Source organism: Budorcas taxicolor, chromosome 20 (assembly GCF_023091745.1).
Source record: "Budorcas taxicolor isolate Tak-1 chromosome 20, Takin1.1, whole genome shotgun sequence".
In the NCBI taxonomy this organism is placed as follows: domain Eukaryota; kingdom Metazoa; phylum Chordata; class Mammalia; order Artiodactyla; family Bovidae; genus Budorcas; species Budorcas taxicolor.
In genome coordinates, this window is record NC_068929.1 from 62611716 (window position 1) to 62623526 (window position 11811).

Below are 11811 nucleotides of genomic sequence, written 5' to 3' on the forward strand. Positions count from 1 at the left end.
TTGTACAGTAGGCCCTTGTTGGTTATCCATTTTATTTTATTTTGGTGAGACTATTATTTTAATTTTTATTTATTTTAATAAAAATTTATTTATTTTAATTGGAGGTTAATTACTTTACAATATTGTATTGGTTTTGCCATACATCAACATGAATCCGCCACAGGTATACATGTGTTTCCCATCCTGAGCCCCCTTCCCTCCTCCCTCCCCATACCATCCCTCTGGGTCGTCTCAGTGCACCAGCCCCAAGCATCATTATCATGCATTGAACCTGGACTGGCGATTCGTATCACATATGATATTATACATGTTTCAATGCCATTCTCCCAAATCATCCCACCTTCTCTCTCTCCCACAGAGTCCAAAAGACTGTTCCATACATCTGTGTCTCTTTTGCTGTCTCTCATACAGGGTTATCATTACCATCTTTCTAAATTCCATATGCGGTTATCCATTTTAAATATGGCCGTGTGTACATGTCCATCCTTAACTCCCTGACTATCCCTTCCCTCTGTCCTTCCCCCTGGCAACCGTAAATTCATTCTCTAAGTCTGTGAGTCCATTTCTGTTTTGTACATAAGTTCATTTGCATCATGTCTTTTTAGATTCAGACAATCTCTAGGTTCAGTATCTTTACTTAATGCCCAGGGCATCTGGAAGTAATCATAAAAGCAGATAATACAATATAGTCAATTGTGTTAATTGAGTTGTTGTTGTTGTTCAGTCCCTCAGTCATGTCCTACTCTTTGTGACCCCATGATTGCTGCATGCCAGGCTTCCCTGTCCTTCACTATATCCTGGAGCTTGCTCAAACTCATGCCCATTGAATCGGTGATGCCATCCAACCATCTCATTCTCTGTCATCCCCTGCTCCTCCTGCCCTCAATCTTTCCCAGCATCAGGATATTTTCCCAAGTCAGCTCTTCATATCAGGTGCCCAAAGCATTGGAGGTTCAGCTTCAGCATCAATCCTGCCAGTGAATATTCAGAGTTGATTTCCTTTAGGATTGACTGGTTTGATCCTGCAGTCCAAGGGACTCTCAAGACTCTTCTACAGCAACACAGTTCGAAGTCATCAACTCTTTGGTCCTCAGCCTTCTTTGGGCTTTCCTGGTGGTTCAGACCATACAGAATCTGCCTGCAATGGGGAATACCTGGGTTCAATCCTTGGGTTGGGAAGATCCCCTGGAGAAGGGAAAGGCTACCCACTATTACTACTAATAATACTAATACCAATATCTAGTATTCTTGCCTGAATAACTCCATGGACAAAGGAGCCTGGCAGGCTATAGCCTGTGGAGTTGCAAAGAGTTGGACACCACTGAGCAACTTTCAGTTCACTTCATCATTTTTTATGGTCCAGCTCTCACATCCACACATGAGTACTGGAAAAACCATAACTTTGACTAGATGGACTTTTGTTGACAAAGTAACATCTCTGCTTTTTAATATGCTGTCTAGGTTTATCATAGCTTTTCTTCCAAGGAGCAAGCGTCTTTTAATTTCATAGCTGCAGTCACCATCTGCAGAGATTTTGGAGCCCAAGAAAATAAATTCTCTCACTGTTTCCATTGTTTCCCCATCTGTTTCCCATGAAATGATGGGACCAGATGCCATGATCTTTGTTTTTTGAATGTTGAGTTTTAAGCCAGCTTTTCCACTTTCCTCTCTCACCTTCACCAAGAGGCTCTTTAGTTCCTCTTCCCTTTCTGCCATAATGGTCATGTCATCTGCACAACCTTATCAGTTGATTAGGTTATTGATATTTCTCCTGGCAATCTTGATTCCAGCTTGTGCTTCATCCAGCCTGGCATTTGGCATGATGTACTCTGCATATAAGTTATATAAGCAGGGTGACAATATACAGCCTTGATGTTCTCCTTTCCCAATTTGAAACCAGTTTGTTGTTCCATGTCTTGTTCTAACTGTTGCTTCCTGCCTGGCATACAGGTTTCTCATGAGGCAGGTAAGGTGGTCTGGCATTCCCATCTCTTTAAGAATTTTCCACAGTTGGTTGTTAGTTGGGTACCTAGGCTAATTTGGCAGGACTTACAAACAAATTGGACTTAGGGTGGCACTCTAGGAATGGAACTCATTTATATGTAGGGGGATTACTTCAAAGGAAAGACAGGAGGCAGGAAACTTGAAAGCCCCCAGAGTGTTATTGTTCATCTGCATCAAGGATGTTTTCTCTCGCTGGTCCATGTCTCTCAGGACAGGAGACAGAGAAAGTTATTCAAGCTTATCGGAAGTGCATGACAAGAGAAACACATGAATGAATGACAAACATGGATGAGAAACAAAGTGAATGACAAGAGAAACAAATCTACTCTCTGAGCAGAAACTACCGTCCGGAGAGACCCATCCATGGAAAAAGAGTTAGAGAGGTGAAGGCCACTAGGCGATTTCTCTGGGAGAAGGCACTGAAGTCTGGGGAGAAAGTCTTGGGGTGCAATAGATGCCAGAAGTACTGGGCTTGCAACTGAATTGACAAAGATGCTCCCTTCCAAGGCTGTGGCTCCCTGCCTGCTGCTCCTGGTAGCATCTGCATAGCCCGTTATTACCTTCTATGGTACCTTCTCCAGTATAGAGTTACCTTGTATGGTAATAACTTGACAGCCACACATTCTCAAGCTGTCAGTGTTATTTTGTGCAACATGACTCTCCCTTGAGATCGCCATGTGCTGCTCTCAGGAGAGGGAAGTAGGCAGGACTCACTCCTCTGTTTCCCTTTTCTTCTCTTTGATCTTCCAAGTTCACTCTCTCAGCACCTGGCTATCATTCTCTGCCTAAAGACCTGTCATGTCCCTTTCTTGCCATGGGCATGCCTCCCTGTTCTCCTTCCTTCAGATGTACCCCCATGTCTTAATTCAGGGTTCCTAGAGGCAGAGCAGGGATTTGGAGGCATGCAATGTCTTGAGGGACTTGAGGGTGGATCCTGATCCAGTACGATTGATATCCTAACAAAAAGGAGAAATTTGGACACAGATAATATAACCAAGCAGTACCTTATGGGACCTTTCTGGAACAGACCCCATCCCCCCACATCTTCTGCCTACTTCTTTGTAGAAAAACTGTAGTCTCCCAGGCCTCCCCTGAGTCACAAAAAGTCTGGCTTAAGAATTAATGAGTGAAAGGGTGTGAAAATGTAGTAACAAAAATAGCAGTTGGGCCAGGAGAACTGGAAAGAATTTAAACAGTAAATCAGCCACACGGCAGTCACAGAATCTTTGATTCCTTCCTGAAGTACCTCAAGTCCTCATATTAAATTGGCTGCCCACAGACTGGTTCCAAATAGGAAAAGGAGTACGTCAAGGCTGTATACTGTCACCCTGCTTATTTAACTTCTATGCAGAATACAACACGAGAAACGCTGGGCTGGAAGAAGCACAAGCTGGAATTAAGATTGCTGGGAGAAATATCAATAACCTCAGATATGCAGATGACACCACCCTTATGGCAGAAAGTGAAGAGGAACTAAAAAGCCTCTTGATGAAAGTGAAAGAGGAGAGTGAAAAAGTTGGCTTCAAGCTCAACATTCAGAAAATGAAGATCATGGCATCTGGTCCCATCACTCCATGGGAAATAGATGGGGAAACAGTGGAAACAGTGTCAGACTTTATCTTTCTGGGCTCCAAAATCACTGCAGCCATAAAATTAAAAGACGCTTACTCCTTGGAAAGAAAGTTATGAGCAACCTAGATAGCATATTGAAAAGCAGAGACATTACTTTGCCGACTAAGGTCCATCTAGTCAAGGCTATGGTTTTTCCAGTGGTCATGTATGGACGTGAGAGTTGGACTGTGAAGAAAGCTGAGTGCCGAAGAACTGATGCTTTTGAAGTGTGGTGTTGGTTCTCCAACTCTTGAGAGTCCCTTGGACTGCAAGCAGATCCAACCAGTCCATTCTGAAGGAGATCAGCCCTAGGGTGTCCTTTGGAAGGAATGATGCTAAAGCTGAAACTCCAGTTCTTTGTCCACCTCATGTGAAGAGTTGACTCATTTGAAAAGACTCTGATGCTGGGAGGGATTGGGGGTAGGAGGAGAAGGGGACGACAGAGGATGAGATGGCTGGATGGCATCGACTCGATGGATGTGAGTCTGAGTGAACTCCAGGAGTTGGTGATGGACAGGGAGGCCTGGCGTGCAGCGATTCATGGGGTCACAGAAAGTCGGACACGACTGAGTGACTGAACTGAACTGAACGGAACTGATGTCTTGAGGGAGGGTCTGGTGAGAACGGGAGTTGGGGTGAGGAAGCAGGTGGGAAAAGGAACCCGCTGATGGATGTGGTCTTGGCTTGGATGCCATGGAACATGACCTGCACCATAGGGTCCCTTCACCTTGAGATATGGGAGCCACCATTTCTACCACATCTCAGTGAAGGATTGGCCGCCCCAGGTAGGGGGTGAAGGCTGCCTAGGCTCCCAGGCAAGGCTGCTTCCATTAGATTGAGGATGACTGTCTGCAGAAGGTGCATGGGTGAGCCATTAGCAGCCAACACTCAAAGTGCTGGAGGGTAGGTTAACCTGGAGGATACATTAACCGGGGTGTACTATCTGCAAGGGGCTTCGCAGGTGGCACTAGTGGTAAAGAATCCGCCTGCCAGTGCAGGAGACAAAAGAGACTTGGATTCAATCCCTAGATTGGGAAGATCCCCTAGAGAAGGCAATGGCAACCCACCCCAGGATTTTTATTTTGCCAGTTTATTTATTTATTTTTTGATTGAAGGATAGTGGCTTTACAGAATTTTGTGGCTTCCTATCAACTATCTTGTGGTTTCTTGTCAAACATCAACAAAATTCTGTAAAGCCACTATCCTTCCATTTGCCTGAAGAATCCCATGGTCAGAAGAGCCTGGCGGGCTGCAGTCCACAAAGCTGCAAAGAGTGGGACACGACTGAAGTGACTGGCACTCATGCACTGTCTGCAGAGGGATCAGGGCGGGGAAACAAGTGCAGCTACTACATCTGCTCTTTGCTTTATGCCACAGTTTCATACTAAGCTTTAAGAAATGATAAATGTCTACCTTGTTTCCAGTTGCAGGGGTGTTTGCGAGGTGTTCGAGACTGGAGGAACGACCAGGATGGTGGAGCCACAGGCACTCTGCTGGACAGCTGTGGGGAATGCTTTTAGGCAGTGGTTGGGATCATCCTGGCATCTCATTTGTCATAGTCACACAATATAACTGGGGTCCCGGCAGCAGGTCTGGTGGCTTGGTCAACTACAAATACTTCTTGGTAAACATCAGAGCAATTTCTTCAGGTGGCTCAATGGTAAAGAGTCCACCTGCCAAGCAGGAAACTCGGGTTCAGTTCCCCGGTCAGGAAGATCCCCTGGATAAGGAAATGGCAAACCACTCCACTATTCTTGCCTGGAGAATCCCAAGAACAGAGGAACCTGGTGGGCTACAGTCCATGGGGTCACAAAGAGTCAGACATGACTGAGCAACTAAACAAAAACAATAAGACATAAGGGTGGTGTGATCTGATTTGCGTTTTATATACATCTTTTTATTGGAAGGACTGATGCTGAAGCTGAAGTTCCAATACTTTGGCTACCTGATGCGAAGAGCTGGCTCATGAGAAAAGACCCTGAGGCTGGGAAAGATTGAGGGCAGGAGGAGAGGGGGAGACAGAGGATGAAATGGTTGGATGGTATCACCAATTCAATGGACATGAGTTTGAGCAAGCTACAGGAGATAGTGAAGGGCAGGGAAGCCTGAAGTGCTGCAGTCCATGAGGTCACAAATAGCTGGACATGACTGAGTGACTAAGCAACAACAGTGTATCTCCAGAGAGCTGCTTCTCCAACCCTCCACCGTCACATGTCCATTCCAGACACAAAACATGAGTCCCCTGCTGCTAGTCTCTGGGATCCTGCAGTAGAGGTGGGTCCAGATTTATGCAGTTCCTTCCATAGTTCCTGGACATGCAGGTGTGCTTTCACATTTCCATAATTGGAGCTAACAATACCAAAGTGGCAGAACTTAGTGAAGTCTTACACTGAGTTTTTGTTAAGCTCAAAAGTGTTGATGTGATGCAACTTGGTACATGATCAAGACCTGGTCAGTTTTGTTAATGAGGCCGTGAAACAACTCTGGCACTGCGAGGTAGCTCAGTAAAATACAAAGGAGAGTGTTAATAACCTCTGATCTAGATGCTCCAGGAACAGGTGATTCATTTGTCTAGACATGATGCTTCAAGTCGAACATCTGTTTCGCATCAAATCTTTAAGTGATTACACTGTATGATGTAGTTCCCATTTGCTACGTCTCCGTGAGGAGATACTAAGTGAAGTCTCAGAATGCTGTTCTTACCTTTCCCCAACAGAGACAAGGATTCCTCATCATTCGGATTGACTTGGTTGGCCTGGCTTGTTTACTAAGATAAAAGGGAAACACTTTAATTACACATTTGAGAAAGTACATCAGAGCTTCATATTATCACTAGAACAATTATTATCCCCACTGCGCCTCCTGAAATCAAATTGGCAAGGAAGAAATGGGCCTCTTGAATTAAAATCCATTTCAAATTCACCACTGAAGGTAACTGTTAGAGATGACACGCAGGTAGGAAGTGGTACTAACAACGTTCAGCAAAGATAGGGTCAAGTCAAACGTGTCAGGAAACAATTAATAACATTCTCCTTTCTTCAGGCAGTGGAATCAAGGTCAAGAGGAAAGCTTGATTCTTTTGAAATTCTTTCATCATTTCTATACCTCTGAGTTTGGACATTGGGTGTTCACTTGCAGAATTTTCTCCTTGAACAACATAAAGGGACTAGATATTAGGAAGTAGTGGAAAGTAATTTAGGAAAGCAGAAACTAAAAATTATTTGAACCAATTATTTGTTGGTTCAAAAACAGTAAAAGAAGTGTGTCCTTGCTTGTTGAAAATAATTCAAGCAACACAGAGATAATATGGTCAAAGTGAAAGTTCTCTTTCATTCTCTAAATACCCTGTCATTTGCCAGGATAATTGCTAACAGCAGCACAGTATATATCCTTCTAGGTATAGAATAGATACTGTACTATATATATAAAGTATATCATATTTGCCATATAGTACCTTTATGATATCTAATTGTTTAGTGATGATGGCCTTAGCCTATCAATAACCAGTGTTGTGGCTGGACTAGCCCTTTGGGTTCTTATTATAATTGCAGGACATCCTTAGACATAACTATCAGGGAACTTTGAAAATAGAACAAGGTTTTATTACTCATAGATCTTGGAAGATACATAGATCTTGGGGCCACACAGCAAGGGAGAAATAGAGAGAAAGAGAGAGAGAGACAGAGCGAAGCGGATTCTTTACCAGCTGAGTTACTAGGGAAGCTCTAAATGAACATGCGCTATGCAGTCCATGGAATTCTCCAGGCCAGAATACTGGAGTGGGTAGCCTTTCCCTGGGATCAAACCCAGGTCTCCCGCATTGCAGGCAGATTCTTTACCAGCTGAGCCCCCAGGGAAGCCCAAGAATACTGGAGTGGGCAGCCTATCCCTTCTCCAGCAGATCTTCCTGACCAAGGAATTGAACTGGAATCTCCTGCATTGTTGAGATTCTTTACCAACTGACCTATGAGGGAAGCCCCAGAGAGAGAGCAAAGAAATTTGGGAAACTTAGGTTTCTGTCTTTATTGGGGTCAAAGGTGGGGGCATAGGGTTTGCTAGGCTGACTTTTTAAAGGTGAGTTAAAACACAGGAGTAGTAGTTTAAAGTGTGGTAAGAGAAAGAACAAGCAGCCCGAATGGTCAGTTATGGAAATGAACCAAGATTCTGTAAGACAAAGGAGACTATGATTATCTTGGGATGGTGTTGGCGGGAAGACACTCTGGTTCTTGATCTAGTCTGTATCTGGCTTTCTGTTTATTGGATAGAGTCATCTTTGAAGTAGATGGCTTGGCAATCAAAGCTTAAGTTACGCACTCACATTACAAAAACAAAACAGAAACACAGCCAACTGTCAGCACTTACACGACAATAACGTGTGGTGTATAACGAACTATTTGTTGTGATTGTTAATCACTGAGTTGTTGCCAACTTTTTATGACCCCATGGACTATAACCTGCCAGGCTTCTCTGTTTATGGGATTTCACAGGCAAGAATACTGGAGGGGGTTGCCAATTCCTCCTCCTGGGGATCTTCCTGACACTGGGATCAGATCTACAAATCCTGCTTGACAGGTAGATTCTTTACCACTGTGTCACCTGGGAAGCCCAGAATATATTATACACAATATATAAACAGAAAAACTATACAGTGGTAAAGAATCCACCCGCCAGCGCAGGAGAGGCAAGAGGCTTGGGTTCGATCTCTGGGTCCAGAAGATCTACTGGAGGAGGAAATGGCAACCCATTCCAGAATTCTTGCCTGGAGAATTCCATGGACAGAAGAGCCTGGCAAGCTACAGTCCATGGGGCTGCAAACCATCAGACATGACTGAGTGACTGAGCACAGACATAGTACTAAGCATACAATTAGTAAGAGAGCACTAATTCTCTGTGAATATCACCTTCCAGTTAAAACTCAGAACTGTGCCATTTGAACCAGATTCAAATTAAAAATTCATATCTATATACACAAACTTTTAAAAAAGTAAAATAATATTATATTTTACATACTATTGTACCATTTTCTTTTTCCTTATAAGAATGCCTTGGGCAATGACAAGCAGGAAAAAATGTTTAGGGTTTAGTCACAGAAAATGCATTAATATCCCTAATATATAATACCCTTCTGAAATTTGGGAAGAAAATGTACAACCACCATTTAGAAAAATGAGCAGGAAATTAAACATTCTATAGGAAAAGAACTGCAAATGTCCACTAAACAGGAAAGTGAGCTCAATCTCACTCATTATAAATTGTATAGATATATAAGCCTGCATCGGGACAGTGTTTCTCACTTATCAGATGATGAAATCCTACAAGTTTGATGCATCATCTGTTGGCAAGTAGAAACAGGTATGTTCACTCATTGCTAGTGGGAATGACAATAGACAATCTTATGAGAGCAATTTGACAAGATCTAGTAAAAGTACATATGCGTTTACTTTTTGATCCAGCAACTTCATATCCACGAAAAATTTCACCTCAGCCTTTGACGAAAAACAGGAAAATTTAAATTTACATCTGAACAAAGGTGTTTATTACAATAGTTTTCATGAGCAAAAGGCTGAATACAACCCAATTCTCTATCAACAAAGGGCTATTGGAGTAAATACACAATGCAACAGTAAAAAAAAAAAAGAGGGAAATATTGTTGTATTGGTATGTATGGTTTACAGGGTACATAGTGAAGTTGCTAAGTCGTGTCAGACTTTTTGCAACCCCATGGACTGTAGCTTACTAGGCTCCTCTGTCCATGGGACTTTTCAGGGAACAGTACTGGAGTGGGTTGCTATTTCCTTCTCCAGGTGATCTTCCCGACCCAGGGATCAAACCTGGGTCTCCCGTATTGTAGGCAAATGCTTTACCATCTAGCCACCAAGGTACATAGGTCAATGAAAAAATTATGGACATACCAAAGTCTACAGGATATATTGTTTATTTCAGGAAAAATGATATACACACAAAGACCAAAATCGATACCAATGGTGGCCACTTTGCTTTTAATTTTTTTTTAAATTGGAGTAGAATTGTTTTATAGTGTTGTGTTAGTTTCTGCCCTGCAACAGAGTGTATCAGCTATATACATACATACATCCCCTCCCTCATGGACCTCCCTCCCACCTCACCCCACCCTCTCCAGGTCATCACTCACTGAGCTGAGCCCTGTTCTATACAGCAGTTTCCCACTATTTGTTTTACGCATGCTCGTGTATATATGGGGCTTCCCTGGTGGCTCAGCGATAAAGATTCTGCCTGCAGCGTAAAAGATGCAGGTTTGATCCCCAGCTCGGCAAGATCCCCTGGAGGAGGGCATGGCAACCCACTCCAGTATTCTTGCCTGGAGAATCCAATGGGGCGAAGAGCCTGGTGGACTACACTCCACGGGATTGCACAGAGTTGGACACAACTGAAGTGGCTGAGCGCACAGTTATATAGGTTAATCCTAGTCTTCCAATTCATCCCACCCTTCCCTTCCCCTACTGCGACAACATGCCCATTCTCCATGTCCATGTCTCTATTTCTGCTCTGCAAATAGGTTCATCTGTACCAGCTTTTTAGATTATGCACATACACATTAATATATTTGCTTTCTCTTTCTGACTTACTTCAGTCTGTTATGCACCACATATTTTTATTTCAGTCTGTTATGCACCAAAAATTCATATGCTGAAATACCAACCTGCCATGTGATGCTATTAGAAAGTAGGACTTTGGGGGTTGCTTAGGACATGAGGGCGAGGCCTTCATGAGTGGAATTAGAGCCTTTATAAAAGAGACCCAAGAGAGCTTCCCTATCCCTTTGTTCATGTTGGGGCACAGTGAGAAGATGGCCACCTATGAACCAGGAAAAGAGCTCTCCCCAGACACCAGTTCTGGTAGATCCTTGATCTTGGACTTCCCAGCTTCCAGAACTATGAGAAGCAAATGTTTTTTGTTTAAGTCACCCAGTTTATGGTTCTTCCATTCTAACAGCCTGAATGGACTAAGGAGAAAAGAATAGAGAAGAGTGATGGAAGCTAGACTTTTCTGAATGTACTTTTTAAAAGTAGTTCTGACTTTGGAAGCACAAAATGTTTCACATAACTGTAAAAAAAAGCTAAAAATTCAGAAGGTCATCCCTAAAATAAATAAGCGAATAAATAAAATTTTGTTCTTTTGAAATAAATAACAACAAAGCAAATATATCATTGTATTAATGTCCTTGAAAAAGTGAAAGTGTTAGTCATTCAGTCTTGTCTGACTCTTTGTGACTCTATGGACTGTAGCCATCCAGGCTCCTCTGTCCATGGGGATTCTCCAAGCAAGAATAGTGGAGTGGGTTGCCACACTCTCCTCCAGGGGATCTTCCCAGCCCAGGGATCGAACCCAGGTCTCCCACATTGCAGGCAGATGCTTTACTACTGAGCCACCAGAGAAGCCATGTCTTAGCAACCCAAAATTTCATCATAAAAGGATTGCAATCATAGAATTAAAAATATCATTATGAACTCCTGGTTTATTTTTCTCCAACCATGAGTGTGTTTCCAGAGAAAAGTGACAGAAGTTGTGAACAAGCCAGTAGCAATGAGCATCCTTAGCACCTAAACTCCCTTTCTAAATACCTCATCACACTAAGTTAACCAGGAATCCCTGGGGGCAGAAATGTATAACTGATGGTCTGGGGACAGGAGATGTACAAGGCATGCCTAGAAGATTTTTGACTTTACCTGCCCTACTACAGGTGAATAGAAGCTGCCTCCCACCGCCTTTATCTCTCCTGCCCACATTTCAGCTTCAGACCCTACGGGACAGAGCTCTCTGGTCCCTTCTCACTCGACCGGAAGCAGGGACCAGCAGGCTATGTTCCTCACCCTGGGCATGGTGGACCCTGCAGGATGGTGCCCAGGGGACTCTCTCCAACCTGTACCAGTGACCCCCTCGCTCCAGGACACACAATCTGCTCAATTCTATTCAATCTCAATTACGTATTTAATTTTATCAATGTGAAACTTGAAAATGGCTCTAAAAGTAAGTGTAAGGTGAGTGCAGAAAAAAAGAGAGTGAGCCTGGGTGGTCAGGCAAGAAAAGGGAATTTATTAGAGGGAAAAGAGAGGGTGACGATGGGCTCTTAAGGAGAACCAGTGTTCTCCCTTTCTGACGGAGTCCTTCTTATACTCTATCTGACGGAGTCTTTGGGCCTAAAATGAAAATGCCAGT